This window comes from Euprymna scolopes, chromosome 30 (assembly GCF_053919585.1).
Source record: "Euprymna scolopes isolate OS-2025 chromosome 30, ASM5391958v1, whole genome shotgun sequence".
In the NCBI taxonomy this organism is placed as follows: domain Eukaryota; kingdom Metazoa; phylum Mollusca; class Cephalopoda; order Sepiida; family Sepiolidae; genus Euprymna; species Euprymna scolopes.
This window is the reverse complement of record NC_136511.1, coordinates 102,198,372-102,216,385: the sequence shown is the minus strand read 5'-3', so window position 1 is coordinate 102,216,385 and position 18,014 is coordinate 102,198,372. Positions and strand designations below refer to the sequence as shown.

The 18,014-nt window shown below is 34.6% G+C and overlaps 1 protein-coding gene across 2 annotated transcripts in view; it reads right to left on the bottom strand.

Annotated features, from left to right (window-relative positions):
• Positions 1-18,014, bottom strand: part of LOC145254917 (snake venom 5'-nucleotidase-like) — a 170,362-nt gene that overhangs the window by 49,970 nt on the left and 102,378 nt on the right. Inside the window, exon 1 of one of the 2 annotated variants that reach the window (XM_080113881.1) lies at positions 6,836-6,975. The exons of the other annotated variant lie outside the window; for it this stretch is intronic. The gene's annotated coding sequence lies outside the window, so the exon portion shown is untranslated. Of the gene's footprint in view, positions 1-6,835; positions 6,976-18,014 lie in introns of those variants that run through there. 2 annotated transcript variants of the gene reach the window in all.

The following is an 18,014-nucleotide window of genomic DNA, read 5'->3' as shown; positions in this document are numbered from 1 at the left end:
CACAGTAGAAACAGTCCTTCACTATGGTGCTGAGGCATGGACTCTTACAAATGTGCTGAAGAAGAGACTGGATGGCTGTTATATACAAATGCTCAGGATGGACCTCAAATACATCATGGAGGGGCCACGCAACAGCTTTATGGTGACCTACCACCAGTATCACTGAAAGTACAACAGAGAAGGATAAAAGTAGCCGGTCACTGCATGAGACACAGCGAAGAGGAAGCCAGCAAGCTAGTTCTCTGGATACCAACAGATGGACACCCAAACTATGGTAGAAGAAGAATGACCTACATTGACAACCTGCTACAGGACAGAGGATTGGAAAGTGTTTGGGATCTGCAAACTGTCATGCAAGATCAAGTGAACTGGAGAAGTTGTGTAGATTTTATTTATTTGCTTCCTCACTGAGCAAATTAGGCACAAGGCCGTTTAGATTTGGTGAAGCGTCCTAAAAGATGACAGAGATGAGATGATAATTTATCAAATGATAAACAATCATCCCTCATCTCAAAAATGGAAATATTTTTTTGTTTCGTGGATTTAAAAAAATAAAATTTTATTAAAACGAAAAAAAAAAATGCATTAAAAAAAAAAGAAAGAAAATAAAGGATTTGTTCAAGTAAGAAACAAAAATAAGAATTATGTAAAATTATATGTTTGAAAGCAAGATACAATCAAATACTGCAAAGACTGAATTATGAATTCAGGGAATAAACAAACAATAATTAAACAAACAAATTAAAATCGAATGATAAATAATTTTTATAATGAAAACGATTTTAATTAAAAGAAATAATTTAAATACAAAGTTACTAGTGCAGAAATATATCCTTTTAAATCAACATTATAGAAAAATCTTGGATAATTTAGTTGCGAATAAGTTTCTAAATTTCATTATTTCAGCACGGCCTGTATTCTGTAAAAATACCAAAAATCGATTAATTAATGAATTTTGTAAGTGTTATAAAACTTGTTGATGCAAAAAAACTGAAAACTATTTGGAAATAAATATATAAACAGTTTTAATTTATATGAGTTTTTAATGAAAATATATTTGTGCTTCTTGACTTATAATTTTAAATGAGAACAAACATAACTTTTTAAAAATAATATATAAAAAAAGACTCCCTCACAGAAATAATAATGTTGGAACATTCTTTTTATATATAAAAGTTTTAAAGGAATTTAATAAATTTAAAAGAAAGGAATGAACAAGTTAAAACACAGTTGAGATTAAACGTTTGGTATGTTTACTGACTCCTGATATCAAAAACTGAAGATCTCACCAAAATATATGAACATTGTGGAAATTTTTATTTAATATTAAGAACAGACTGGAAAAAAATCTTCTGTAACAATTTGTTCAATAGATTTAAAAAATAAAAAATATTTAAGTTTCAAGTTTCTGACCAAAAATTCACTTTTATTTTTTTAGATCCTTATAAGAAAATACACAGTTAAAAGTAAAAATAATTCAACATTATGTTTGCTGTATTATCAAGAAAAAGGATTATAAAAAATCTTATTTAAAAATCATTTGAAAACGTGTGCATTTTTAACTTAAATTTATAGCTATGTGTGAATAAGTAACGTAACAAATATAACAGTATTTTCCCAGTAAAATATACTTCCTTTCAATTGGACATGTTCAAATGCAAAACAATACCAATTAAAAGTCTAGCTAAAATATTTTAAAGTGCCTAGCTTAGTAATTGACTTTAAATAATCTCACCCAGTATACATTTAAAAATCCATACATTGCCGCACTGTCAGATGAACTCTGCAGACATGGACAAACTAGACTAATATCCCACATATAGTCGATTGAATGAATCAAAAGAACTAACGAATAGTTGAGCATAAAAATGGATCATGGACTACAAAAAAAAAAAAAAACATTCGGTGTTGTTCAATAACATTTATCTTAATACATAAATATATATATATATATATATATATATATATATATATATATATATATATATATATATATATATATACGGTATAGTCATGTTGACACACTAATTCTTGATAGATCACTTAAGCAACATTAACTCTAGTCAGTATCAGATGGGCGACTGTTTGGGAATACTAGGCACTGTATGTAGGAGGATGTCGACACCTCTCTGCAAGAATTGCTAAAACCTAGCATCATATCCATTTACTGGGCTATACATGAAGCTGGGACCGCTTGTGAATTTGATATTCCCTAAAATCTTCCTCCTTTGGAGGAAGCCGGTTCAAACCATGTAGGGTGAATGCTGCTTTGACTTCTTTTTTTGTTTATACATGCATGTATATTAACAAACAATATACAAGAGGCACTCTAAAAGTAATGCTTTCTATTCTTTATTCCACTAAAATGGATAAAAAGGGACTGCCAATTGCATTGTGATTATGTCTGAACTCATGCATCTATGACCTGAAAGTTTCATCTCTCTGTTGCAGATATTGATGGTATAAGACTAAGAAAGCAACTCCTGCCATGAACGTAGAGATGTGTCATCGAAATCCTGGGAAAAGTGCATCGAGAATGATGGCAACTATGTATAAAAATAAATTCAGGAGCACAAATGGCCGCTAGTTTTAATGGTACCACTCCCATCTTTGTAGGTCTTCAACTTTTTGTGCTAAAAAAGATAGAAGACGGCCCACGTGTGTGTGTGTGTGTGTATGTGTGTGTGTACATATATATATATATATATATATGTATATATATATATATATATATACACACATATATATACATACATATATATATTATATATATATATATACATATATATTATATATACACACACAGATAAAGAAAGAAAAAAGAGACAGACAGAGAAAGAAAGAGACAGACAGAGAAATAGACAGACAGACAGAGAAAGAAAGAGAAGGAGAGAGAGAGAAAGAGAGAGGCAGACAGAGAGGGACAGACAGAAAGAGAGAGAGAGAGAGAGATAAAGCGAGAGAGACATATATATAGACACACACACACACACACACACACACACACACACACACACACACACATATATTATATGTAATAAATGTTGTTTCCACTTTAGTTGTACAGTAGCATGTGTAATCATAAAATGCTGTTTGATCACCACTGGAAACTAAAAGCCAAGTTGAATAAATCTCCCACGGTGAAATGAAAATCTTTAATAAATCCACTAATCAAACTTGAAAATCCAGTCAATTGAAAAAAAAAAAAAAAAAAAAAGAAAAAAACAACTCATCAATGCATGACAAACATTGACTGCTAAATATAAAAGACATTATCAACAAGTTTCAACAGGCGAATAAGTTCCAGTTTTATCAAAAAGAAAAGTTTTCATGGCATTCGGGGGAAGGGGCGCCATTTTAATGTAACAAAGTGGAGAGTAGGTGGGTAAACAGCATAAGAAAAAAGCAATATGTACAGGGTGGAACAACACTACAGATTTATTTTAAAACTTTTATTGAAAAACTAAATTCAAATAACTTGATTATGTAGTAGAGCTTACATCTATTCAATACTCAGTAGATGGTGGCGATCAGGCTGGCTTTGGTATTGGGGGACGTCATGATACACTTTGATGTTGACTTTCAAGTCAACTTCGAAGATGTGAGGTGGCATGATGTGGCCCTCACTTGAAACCACACCAAAGATTGTAAACGTGGCCAGAACCTTTGTTTTCATCACCCTGGACATGTTCCTGTTATTCTTGGTAATCTAGAGCAGCATTTTGAGAGTGTTGGCAATGGTCCTGCTCTGCTGTCATAACTTGGATTAATAGAGAGCATGAGTTGTATAGCAGTACATCTCCGATCTCGCTCGTTGAACATTATCACTTTCAGACATTATAGAAAGCTTTTATCGCTCTTGTGATTTGTACACAACTAGCCAACTAGTAGATTATCTGCAACAAAAAAATAAAACCAGTTTTCATCCAACGGAAATGGAATAATGTCATCTTTTCTAGGGCGACATTTTTATCGTTCCACCCCGTACATGATTTTGTGAATCAGCATTTTAAAAATTCTTAATAGAACTTTTACACACACGCGCGCGATATATACTAAGACCAATGTCATGAAATAACAGAGGTTTATTTTAATAAATTTTTCTTTTTTTTTTTTTTCTAATTTTTCAAAAAGCCCATTCTGGTGAAATTGAAACATGAAAGTTACATATTGTCATGAATATTTTCAATTTGAGTCAATATGAAAAAAAAAAAAAAAAAAAAAAACATGGAACTTACAAAAATAAAAGCCTCATCCCTTCCCCCTTATCGAAATTGTTATTTTATAATATTTGCTTTAACGAAAATAGGCTGCCTTAAATACATATGTGTCAATAATGATGTAAAAAAAAAAAAATGTGCTTCGCTAGTGTTTCTATAAAAGTGAAATTGTCTCTGTGTGTGTACATTTCCCTACCAAAATACTCTGTCGATTTTCGGTCTTTAGACTGAAAATCGACAGAGTATTTTGGTAGGTGAAAATTGACAGAGTATTTTGACTCGAGATTTGACATAAGGGGTATTGAGATTTGGGAAAATCTTTTTAATCAGGTTTTCGGCCAGAAATTTGGCTGTCAAGAGGTCAAAGTTCAACGATTTGACCTTTGAAAACTTTACCAAATTCCTCTGCCAAGTGGTCAAAGTTCAACAGATTTGACCTTTGCGGTCTCTAGCAAACTATTCAGCCAATTTTGGATCTAAACATTTGAAATTTTACATAAAGGGTATTCAGACAGGCAGCAAGCTTTTTAATCAGTTTTGGAGAAATTTTGGCTGCCAAGAGGTCAAAGTTGAAAGAGTTGACCTTTGCAGACTCTACCAAAATTCTCCGCAAATTTTGGATCTAAACACTTGAAATTTTAGATATAGGTTACCTGGGCATAAGTGAAACTTTTTAATATATATATGCACACAAGGGCCCGAGCTAAATATATATATATATATATATATATATATATATATATATATATATATATATATATATATATATATTAAAAGCGAGGAGAGTGTAAGTAAGGGATAGAGAGTGGGGAGAAAAGGGGAAACGGGAAGAGGGGGGACAATAGAGAAAAATATATTAAAAAAGAAAAAATACATATATATACTTAAAATTTTGTAAAGTTATAAATATAAGACAGAGCAGGAGATGGGGAAGGGAGAAAAAGAAGAAAAGAAAAAAAGGGGGTGAGGGAATTAATAATTGAGCGTATCAAAAAAAGTTTGTTGTGTATTGGATGGTGACTTGCATGTCTCAAGGTCAGAACTTATAAACACATGCAAGTCGCCGTCCAATACACAGCAAACTTTTTTTTGATACGCTCCCTCTCCCCCTTTTTTCTTTTCTTCTTTCCCCCTCCTCATTTCTTGCTCTATCTTATATTTATAACTTTACAAAATTTTCACTTTATATATGTATTTTTTTCTTTTTTAATATTTTTTTCTCTAGTGTCTCCCCCCTCTTCCTTGCTTTTTCCTTCCCCCTTTCCCCTCCTCCCCTTTCTATCCCTACCTCCAATCTCCTGGCTTTTAATATCCATATGTAAAACAATATCTTTCCTTTTTATTTTAACTTGAATCATCTGATGATATGGACGAATAATCTTTATCCCATCTATTGAAACAGCTTGTTAAGTTAATACACTCGAGGTTGAAATAATTTTAAAAAAAAAACATATTTGGCTCTACTAACGTATTGAGCACTCATTATCGTTGTTTATATATATATATATATATATATATATATATATATATATATATATATATATATATATATATAAAATTATTTTAATACCTACAAACACTATTTTCATGCTTACGCAAGCGTCAGTGCAGGATGACGATCAACGTAAGTCAGAGTATTCGAACCCTATCACAAAGTCACCTTTGACTTCATTAGCAAGGAACATACCCCAGGGCTGCCATTACTGCCACGAAATTAAAAGAAAATTTAACATTAATGAAGCTTAACGTTTAATACAGACGATCTTAAAGTGATGTTACGATGAATTGATGTTAGCCACTAGTGTAAAGCATTTTTTTTATTAGGGAGGGGGGGGGCGCATCGCTTATCAAGACCCAAATGCCACTCTAGTATAAGGGTTAATAAGTTTCACGTAGCTGATGAGATAAAACCGTGATGATCAGGGGAAATTGAGCAGTGTTTATTGTTTAAGGGGACGGCTCAACAGAAAATTGTTCACATTATATTTGAAAACGTTAATTTTATAGTCAGCTGGGAAGTTGTCCTGCGATACTGTGTTCCATAGATGAATAGTTCTAAGGAAAGAAACTTTGCTTATAGAATTTTCGTTTGGTTTTAGACACAGATGGAGAATAAGGGAAATTGTTGGCAGTTGTAGCTAGACGAGTGTTTGCTGTGAATGTTCTACAGTATAAAGAATTGAACTGTAGGCAGTCAGTATAGTGAATGCAAACAAACATACACCTTATAATTTCCCTTGCTTTTGTTGCGAATATGATAGCTTAAGATGCTTTGACAAAATGATCGTGTTTCAAAATTCAACTTAAAGCAATCATTACGATGAACCATATCGAATAGCAGTGATAGGGAAAAAAACAGCTGTTTGTCTATAATTAAATATCTCTCTCTCTCTCTCTCTCTCTCTATATATATATATATATATATATATATATATATATATATATATATATATATATATATATATAAATTTATATCTATCTTTCTATATATCTATCTATAAAATGGTAGATAGATAGAGACAGACGAGAATGATAAATGATAAACATTGCCCCCTCTCCATCCACACCGCCAGTGCTTTTGTTTGGCAATGTTTCCAAGGGTAATCAATTCGTACCTGCTGTCGTTGTCCGTTGTTGATAGCCTCCTTTACTGATGCCGTCTAGTTGTCGCAGAACGATAACTGTACATTCACAAGAATGAAATCACTTCTATTTTCTTTTCTTTTTTTCTTTTTTTCTTGTTCCTAGGTGGGAGGAGAGTGTAGGCGTTCGCGTATACCTGCGTAGGAGGGGGGGGGGGGTAGACAGGGTAATTAGATTCACACAAATAATCCACCTACATTGGGTGGGGAAGGTTCCCGACGGTGGAAATATGAAGATATATTTGAATATCAGTGTTAAGTGAGAAGGCGGCATTGACGACATCAAACGATATGTAAAAAATTAATGTGAAACAGTGAATGAAACACACACACAATATGTGTGTGTGTGTGTGTGTGTGTGTGTGTGTGTGTGTGTGTGTGTGTGTGTGTGTGTTTAATATTCTATTATTATTTTACTTCTTATTTATTTATTACAAAATGTCTTAACCAAACTAAACCAAACCAACATTTTGTTTTTTTGTATATCAACCATTTTTTAGTTATTTGATACGGTCATTTTTTAGTTATTTGATACGGTAAAAGTTATTATGCTTTATTTCCTTTATATCTTCAAATATTTATTCACGGTGTTTGGTTTGGTTTGGTTTGGTTTGGTTTGGTTGTTTAATTTTATGGCATATCAACCCTATCCGGGTTAATACCGAATCTAGTCACTTTGGTAAATGTTTTTATGTTTCAATTCCTTTATATCTTCAAATATTAATTCATGGTGTTTGGTTTGGTTTGGTTGTTTTGTAGAGAAAAATTCTTATTTTCGGCTTTTTGGCAGAACATGAGTAATTTTAGCAAAGAAAAAAACAAACAATAACATCAATGTCTGATGCATTTTTCCGGCTTTGTCCAACCTTCCTCAGTGGAATATATATCTATTTTGTATTCATAAAAATCAGTGTTTGTGCGTTATAGAAATCAATATGTCAACAGAACATTCAAATAAGTTTCAATAACGGTTTTAATTTTTCAGAATCTAAAGACTCCATTTTTTCTTTCAATTCCAATAGGGTCAATTATCGGTTAAGTTCATAAAATAAGTGAAAGATATGACAATGTAAATAAACGAAAAATATTTTAATAGATTTTCTTCGTTTCATAAAACAAAAGTAAAATTAAGAAAACATCTCGGTAAATGAAGAATTTAAAAAACGGTTTAAATTATTTTTGTTGGTACTTTTTAGATAAAATATTTTTTCATGGAAATCACTCCAGACAAGACGTGAAGCCACTTGATGTAAGGAGCTAACATGAATGAGAAATAATTATTGAAAAAGACAGATGTCTAGTGACCTTAGTCTTGAGAAGACCAAGGCTGTAGGCAGGAGGAAAACAGTCAGCAGAAAGAGTTCCACAAGTCTGCGGTTCTTTGAAAGAAGCTACTGGAATAGGAAGCTGTATTACAATGTAATATAAAAAGTGAATTGATGGAGATAACCAGACCAACAAGTCAAACTAGCTGAAAAAAAAAAAGCAGAAATTCTGAAGAACACATGCTATAATCGTATTTGTAAAAAAGACTAATTAGTAACAACACGTCTGTGAGAGAGAGGTTGCACAGAAGAAAGGGTGGGGTTCAATTAAATTACAGATACGTTTCTACATCTTATGAAGAACCCTCAAATGGGAGAGGGATTCACCAGCCATAACAGCAGTACTCCATACATGGTTTGATAGTAGATTTGTAGAGATTGAGAATAGCCTTAGGTGTGATTAAATTAAATAAAGTGAATTCCTTTTGATCTGTTAAAGCTATTTAGAGCTCCTGTAAGGAACACAGTGTAACAAGTAGTTTTCTTGTTTTTTTTGTTTTGTTTTTTTGTTTTTTTTTAAGAAAACACTTTCATGTAAAGTTCTTTTTTTTACTTGACTTCATATTGCAAATATTTTTCATTTTTTTTTTTTTCAAATGACTATATTCGAAATTATTTCCAACCAGCAATATATCTATACACAAGCAATTACGAGTGAATAATGCTAAATAGATCGCAAAAAAGAGTGAGAGAGAAGATAAATTATGGTACTTATACTGTATAAGGACCTTGTTATTGACGGAATCATCTAGGCTGTTTACGGAAAACACAGGAAGACGCCAAATGTAATTTAAATTTTTTTTTTTTGTTCCATAAAAATGCTGGCCATTTTTTTTTTCAACGAAAACGATAGTATTTCTGTCGGTATTAAGCTAATTCAATGAAAAATTAATTGAAAAATGAAAACAATATTTTTAAATAATTATCAGATAATTTTTACGAAACTTTTAGAAAATCAAAATTAAAATCAAAATCAAGGAAAAAAAACATTCATTGCAAGGTAAGTTTCATGATTAAATATTTATTTTTTGGATAACAAGCAATTTTTTTTTATATATATACACAGGAATCACCACTTATCAAGGCCCAGAGGCCACATGAGGATAAGGGTTAACGGGTATACACTAGTCAATGTGATTATAGCGTAGTAAACATAAGTAGTGGGAATTTTGTAAATTGGATTACTTAGGGAGACGGTTTATCAAGAACTTGTTTACGTTGGACTTGAAGACAATCAGAGTGTAGTCAGCTGGAAAGCAGGCAATCGGAAGAGAGTTCCACAGGCGTGCTGGTTTAAGAAAGAAGCTTTGTTCATGGAATCTACGGTTCGGTTTAGGCACAGATAAAGAGTGTGGGAAATTATTGTTAGTGGTTTTGGCTAGACGAGTGTTTTTAGTGAAAGTTTGGCAGGGATTTGGCATAGATTGAAGCTCAGATAAGCACTTGCTATGAAAATAACGATAAAGTAGAGACAGGCTCGCAACGTCTCTTCTGTGGGAAAGAGGTTGCAGGGAAGAGAAAAGAGCACCTCCCACTAAGCTACGAAGTCTATTTTGAACTCTGTCAAGGTAGGATAAGCTGCTTCTAGCATCTCCCGCCCAAAAATTAATTAAAAAATTTTTTTTTAATTAATTTTCTTTTTATGAGATTTTATTTTTTATTTTTTTGTTCAACTCAAGATGAATATTTAGATATTTTTTATTTAATACACCAATGATAGCAAACAAATGTTTTCTTTGTGTTTGTTTGCTTTTGTTTGTATGAACTTACAGCGATTAGGGTTCCAGCATTTTCCGTAAACCGCCTGAATCATTATGATGATAGGACAATCCATACTCTGCAAAAGTACCTACATTATATAAAGTAAACTTTATACAATTATAGTGAAATTTGCATGAGAAAATCTAGCTTGCAGTTATCTCACCAAAATACTTCCAACTTGCAACCAACATGCCAAAGTTAAATACTTTTTCAACAAACCTTATTTTTAAATACATTTTGGGAAAAGCCTTGATCAAATCGATCTGCAGAAAGCATAGAAAATTGTTTCAAAAAGCAGCCGAAATGATAGAGAAAAAGGTTCTCCTTTCAGCAGAAAAAATGCATTTGAAAAGACATTTTAAAGCGTCCAAGTATCAAACACAATTTGGCAGGAAAATAAAAATGTAAATTCCTTTATCGTATGGCCTGAAAAAGTTTTGACAGCAAAATAGATGTGCTGGAATCCTCGTACTAAAAATCCTATTTGCTGGAAGTTTAAACTTGTAAACCCGACTTATTTACTAGTTTAAATCTTTCAAAATATGTAATTAATATTATACAAACATTGTAAGGAGTTTATGTGGATCGATCAACATTTCAACATTTTTATGCTTTGTCAGGTGAGCACTTATCATGAAAATAGCAATAGAGCAGAGACAAACTCACAACATCTTTTCTGTGAGGAAGAAATTGCAGGGAAGAAAAAAGGGCACCATATACTAGGTTTTGAAGCTGATTTTGAACTCTATCAAGGCAGGATTGGGCGTGCCGAGCAGCTCCTGCCCAGATGTGGCAACAGTACTCCATTGTAGGGCGTACCTGGCTCTTAAAGATAAAGGATTGCATCAACAGTGAAATATTTACTGGAGCGGTAGAATGATCCAACCATCTTTCCAGCGATCTTAGCAAACGATTTGATGTGTGTTCCATTTCAGATCAGGAGTGAACGTCAGTACTAGAAGTTTGTCAAGACAAGGGGCTTCCCCAACACTAGAGTCATTCATTTCAATTGGGGCATGGTGGGGATCAGAGCGATTATGATGAAAGGAGAGAAACTTGGTTTTCGATGCAACCAACCAACCACTTTTTCACTCATTTCACCATGTTCTTAAAATCAAAAGAGTGAGGGAATCAGAAAGATTTTTGTCATTGCTGGCCTTTGAAATGTTGCAACAGATTGTTGTGTCATCTGCATAAATGTCTACGAATGATCTAAGAATATGAATTGGGAGATCATTGATGAAGATCAGGAACAGGGTTGGACCCATGATGGAACCCTGAGGGACACCAGCATTAATACAATGAGTTTCTGATTTCTGCTCATCAATGATTATTCATAAGCCTATCAGAGAGAAAAGATTTTATAACTGAGAAGACATTTCAAGCTATTCCATAGCTGGCGATCTTGTGAAGTAGACCTTTATGCCACACTATCAAAAGCCTTTGATATGTCAAGAGCTATTGCTCTAGAGACAAAGCCTCTGTTGAGTGATTCACTAATCCTAGAATATATAACAGTTAGTACATCGGCTGTAGATCTCGCAGAACGGAAACCATACTGCATGTCACTAAGCAAATTGAGCAGATTATTTTTGCCGAAGTGTTTAACCACTTCTCTGTGTATCAGTTTCCAGCAAATTACTCATGCCGCACATGAGACTGATTGGTTTGTACTGAGAGGGAGATGATCGATCACTGGAATTTTGAAATACAGTGCAGACTGATGAAGCTTTCCAAGGTGTTGGTAAGTATTTCTCTTTAAGGCAGCGTTTAAACAGCTTTATAAGTATGGGAGCTAGTTCCAGTTGAAGTTTTTTGAGCACTATGACTGGAATGCTATCAAGGCCAGTTGCTTTACTAGAATCAAGGTTTTTGATGAGTTTGTCAACATCACATACAGAAATTTGTATGTCGCTTAGTGTGTTTTCAGTCACAGGAGGAGATACAGGGGGGTAGGAAGCCCTGATCGCAAAGGGTAGAATTTGCTGCAAAGTTCTTGGCAAATAGTTTTACTTTATCAGATGGTATTTATTTGCTCCCCCACTGAGAAAATTAGGCACAAGGCCGTTTTTAATGTGAGGTAAAAACCAGCTCCCCTAAAAGGGGTCACTCTGGTTACCAAAAATAATAATTGTCCCAGTATAGAGGGTTTCCCCTCCATTGACTGGTACAAATTATCTTAAGTGCAGTATCTGCCGGAACAGATGGTATTTATTTGCTCCCCCACTGAGCAAATTAGGCACAAGGCCGTTTTTAATGTGAGGTAAAAACCAGCTCCCCTAAAAGTAGGCAAAAAGGGGGCACTCTGGTTACCAAAAATAATAATTGTCCCAGTATAGAGGGTTTCCCCTCCATTGACTGGTACAAATTATCTTAAGTGCAGTATCTGCCGGAACAGATGGTATTTATTTGCTCCCCCACTGAGCAAATTAGGCACAAGGCCGTTTTTAATGTGAGGTAAAAACCAGCTCCCCTAAAAGGGGTCACTCTGGTTACCAAAAATAATAATTGTCCCAGTATAGAGGGTTTCCCCTCCATTGACTGGTACAAATTATCTTAAGTGTAGTATCTGCCGGAACAGATTGTATTTATTTGCTCCCCCACTGAGCAAATTAGGCACAAGGCCAATTTTTAATGTGAGGAGTGAAGGGAGGGGGAAGGGGAAAAGGGGACCAGCTCCCGAGAGGTGGGAAATGGGAGCTGGTTAAAGGTCAGGCATGTGGGGTTGCCCCCACATCTGGTCTTTGCTAGTCAACAGATACTACACTTTGATCTTGTCCCCCGTGCCTCCGAAGCTGTCAGGATTATTTCAGGTCCATTGATGATGGTAGGGATAGAGGACATGCTTCTGTTCAGGACCTTGTTTGTTATTCACCAAAACTGGTGGGAGCCAAGCCACCGTTCTACTACTTTAAACTTGATGAACTGAGCATATGAATCTCTAGCATTTTTTATTACTGTTTTACAATGGTTGCTGGCAGTCCTAAAGGTGACCTTAGTTTCACAACTATTAAGCTGGAAGCAATGGAAATAGTGATTTCTGTGTACAATAGCAGCAGTGCATTCTGGAGTGAACCATGGCTGGCTGTTGAGCTTTTACTGAAATTTTTTGGAGGATATGAAGCGGTCTATACCCACAGTTAACCATTCAGTCAGGTCTGATACTATAGAGGACACATTCTTCTTGAACATGGAGTTCAGAGGTATATCTGATATGAATGTTCGGAAGTTATCCCAGTCAACTATAGAGTATCTATAGACAGTACGATGGAAGTACATCAGAGGACTTATTACATTTTGCTTTTATCTTAACTGACACAACTGAGAGATCGGAAGATCCCAATGGAGACAGAACAGAGGATGAACACATGTCATGGCAAGTTGTAAGAAACAGTTCAAGGAGACTTACATAAAGTAAAATTATATAAGCATCAAAAAATTCCTAGCGGATTAATTCAAATTTCAACGATAATTGCTTCGTCCAGAGATTCAACAATATATGAGGGACATTCCAAAAGTAATTCCTCCTATTTTTTTATTCCACCAGAATGGATCAGAGGGGACTGCAGCAGGCATGGCAGTATCTTCTACATATTTATTCCAATTCATCTTAAGCAATTAAGTGGTCACTGACTCTTACACTTTAAATAAGTGTCGAGAGATGTGTGCCATACAATAGTTTGTAATGAAGCATATCAAGGCCAAATTAATTCTTTCGGCTTTTCTTTCTTCAGTGGTTTACACAGATGATCTTTTCTTGAATCATTCTCTTTTTTTTTTTTAAACTAATTTACTGTTCTCAAAGAACATCATCAGCATACCCCTGGTGGACAGATATAAGATAGTCTTCTCTCCCCTCCACACCTAAAGTTTGGCTTAATGAACCAGTTTTCCAAAGCTCTGGACAAGGATGGCGGTTGCTTCACTCACTCGTGTCATGCTTTTCCAAGAGTGACCATGGAAAAGCTGAAAGTTGGCATCTTTGATAGATTTCAACTATGTCAGTTCATCAAAGATCCAGAGTTTGAAAACTGAATAAATAAAGTTGGACTGGAAGCGCGGGAGGCGTTTGAACTTCTTTGACAACAGCAAGGCAACAATCACGTAGAATTCATCACCAAAATGCTTTCAAAAACCTGGGATGCAACATGAGCATCAAAATACACTATTTATTCTCCCATAAGAAAAATCTGGAGAGGGGGGGGGATTCAATGAGAAACAAGCAAAGGGAGAAATAAGTAGATGAGGCTTCATAATTTATGCATTCATTCTTTTGTGGACTGTTATCCTCATCTTCATAATTGTTGTTTCACTACGTTTCGGCCAACTATTCTTTTGGCCTTCTTTAAGTGATTAACTGCGACGAGATAGGAAAGTTGAGTCTTGTAACAGTATCCCCAGTAATTACTGCCTTCCATCCATCAGGGTCCATGGCTCAGTGGATAAAAGTGTTGATTCTATGGTTCTAGGTGAGTATTGTCTGAAGATAGTGGTTTCAATCCTACCCATGAAGGCCAGAGGATTAGTTGGCCAAAACGTGATGAGACAACAATTATGGAAGGCAGTAATTACTGGGGGATACAGTTACAAAAATTAGTATTCCTATCCCGTTGCAGTTAATCACCTGTAGAAGGCCAGAAGATGAATTGGCTGAAACATGATGAAACAACAACAACTATGAAAATGACGATAATAGTCAGCAAAAAAAATGAATACAAAAAGTCATCTCCTCTGACCAGGTTATACATGCGACTGGTGATCGCTTGTGAATTTAATATTCCTTGATACTTCCTCCTTTGGAGGAAGTCAGTTCAACCCACCTCGAATGAATGCTTTGTAAAAAATAAAGTTCTTCCATCAAAAGGTTAACCACCTGCGAATACGAGAGCTCAACCAAATCCTCTTTGATGGTTGCTGTCCAGATTCTCGGCCGTCCAATAATTTGTAATATGTAGGATTACATCTCAAATTAATTCTCTGTCTGGATGACAAGCTAAAACAAGATAACAGATTTGGGTGTTGCCGAAGAACTGTAGTTGGGACATGTTCGTCTAGCAGACAGTTTTCATTCAATGTCTATAGAAGAAACGTCTATAATATAAATCTCACCTGTCTGTTTAAATATATGTATGTATGTATGTATGTATGTATGTATGTATGTATGTATCATCAATCATCAATCATCATATAATCAATCATCATGTATGTTTGTATGTCTGCCTAAAACTTTCGACAGAGGCAACAGATTTTCATGAGACCGGTATCATTTTGAAAAATCAATTCTTCGAATGACAAATATAAAAAAATTGGTTAAAAATATTAATTCCTTCACCCTTAACTGGACACTTTTCTACAGGGATGGGTCGCTTTTTTCGCTGATATTTTCGAAAGTCATCCCCTCTTTTTGATTGACTAGCCTTAATTCAAACCTTCGCTACTTCCAGTTTGGCGATGGATGCAACAGTAAAGACGTCACATTTTTTTTTCACATTCTTTTCCTCCTACGCGGTACAAGTTCGATCCTGCCTGCCTACTACCACTTTTTTTTTTTTTCTTTTTTGTACACCTCTAAACACCCGGGCAACACCGGGCACCCAGGCTAGTTTAAGTTAAAGTCTGAATTGATCAGTGCTTAGGCATACAACCTCTATGAGGAAGGGGATTTTTTTCCCAAAAATATTATGTCATACAAAATACATTAAACCACACTAGCATCCATTGCACTACAGAGAACCTACTGTTGATTTTATAAAATTATTTTTCTATAATTTTCTTGAATTTAGTTTAAAATGCAAACATCAAGTATCATGATTCAATTATGCTCTAAAAAGACATATTCATTTCAAACATGTCCGTCTCATAAAAGAATCTACAGTTGATCTTATAGGTTGGGCCTTTCTGATTGTGCAATGATAAAACAACTAATATACACTTGTGATGTTAGGTTGTATAGAAGTGCTAACTTCAGTCAAATCAAACTTTAATTGGATTATTTAAATTATCGATTTTTGCTAATTATTGGACACATACCAATACAAAACCTACATAAGAAAACTCCCAGACACATCAAATAACTTCATGTGAAATTTAAAATAAAAAAAGTTCGACCCAGTCATTTCCAAGTCCATAAGGAACAAACTCACACACACAAAGTTCCTTCTATATATTATATATATACATAATATATATTATATATATATAATATATATTATATATATATAATAATATATACTTTTTACATTTTCGATTAAAAGAGCAGTAAGCACCCCCTAGTTTCCAAAAAACGAAAGAGTAAATTTCATAAATAGTATTTTAAAATACAGAAACTATTCGATTTTTGTTGTCTCTAATTTTTCATTGAGAATTCCTCCTAGACCGAGTTAATGATAAATATATCCCCAATAAGTATTTTAAAATGATGAAACTTTTTTTTTTGTTACCTCCAAGTTTTTATTATTATTTTATGGGAATCTTTGCTTTGCAATTCCTCCTAGATTGAGATAATTATTAATTTGATTAAATTAAGTGACCCTCATAACATTTTTTCAGCGTAGAAAAATAATGAAAATGCGAAACTCATATTGCGTTTACATTATGGACATCTTAAAATAACGTTCCTATGGTGTAGCTCTATGTAAGATGCGTGTTACTTATAAAAATTGTAAAAAACTAATTTCATGAATTTTCAATACTTATTCACAATTGGATGAATTTATCTATAAAATGGAGTTTTCGTGAAAAATTTAGGTTTCGTAAAATATATACAGGGTGTTTCAAAAGTCTTGGGAACATAAAGATTTTTAATAACTCAAAAACTATTAGGAGTTAAAAAATGAAATTGGTACCGTTGGAAAGGTTAAAGTTTCAAGTTTTGTGGGGAATCTTCAAACTTGCTCAATATGAGCACCATTCGTCACACGGCAGACATCTAGTCGATAGTCCATTTCCTGCCAAACGCGTTCCAGCATCTTGACGTCAATGGTTCCCACAACTGCCGTTATTCGAGCCTTTAGTTCGTCAATATCTCTTGGAAGGGGCGGCACATAGACTTGTTGCTTGACAAAGCCCCAAAGGAAAAAGTCACACTCAGTACCCCATATGCGAGTGCTATGCTTGTTAACTTTGCCATTCAGATAGAAGGTCGCCTCATCGCTAAAAACAAGCCGGTCATCAAAGCCGTTATCTTCCAACTTCTCTTGCATTGCAATGCAAAAGTCACGGCGAAGTGGCTTATCAGTGTCCTTCAACTTTTGGACCAACTTGAGCTTGTAAGGTACCATTTGCAGTCGTTTCCTTAAGACACGCCAGACAGTTGCTGGAGCAAGCTGAAGTTCCCTGCTGGCTCTTCTCACTGATTTACGGGGGCTCTGCTGAAAGGCTTCCGGACTTGCTCAACTGCATCTTCTGAAGTTGAAGGGCGACCTGTTCGCTTACTTGGGCACAAACACCCATCTTTCACAAATTTAGCATGCCATCTGACAATGGGTTTCCTTTCAGGGACTTCTTTTTTAAATTTCCTGCGAAATGCACGCTGAACACATGTCCACGATTCAGTCTTGCAAATTGGAGGACGCAAAACGCCTTGTCTTGTTTAGAGAACGCCATTACTGCACATGGAAAGATAAGACGAAAATCATTAGTATAACCAAAAACTTGATTAAGCAAGCTTTAAAATGACACTAGTTTCATTTTTCTACCTGGAATAGTTCATGAGATATACGCATTTGTAATGTTCCCAAGACTTTTGAAACACCCTGTATTACAAATTGCAAACAAAATATGTTAATAATTTTCTTTTTCACAAGGGAGTCACTACTTATTCAGGCCTGGAGGCAACTCAGGGATATGGATTAATAAGTGTAATGTGGCAGTGATCGTTTTTTGTGGAAATTGGATGGAATCGGACTATTTAAGGGGACGGGCTAGCAAGAACTTGTTCATATTGGACGAAGACAACCATGTTGTAGTCAACTGAGAAGCAGACTAGTGGAGCAAAGTTCACAGTCAAGCAGTTTTGGGAAAGAAGCTATGTTCATGGAGTTTGTATTTAGATTTAGGCACTGATA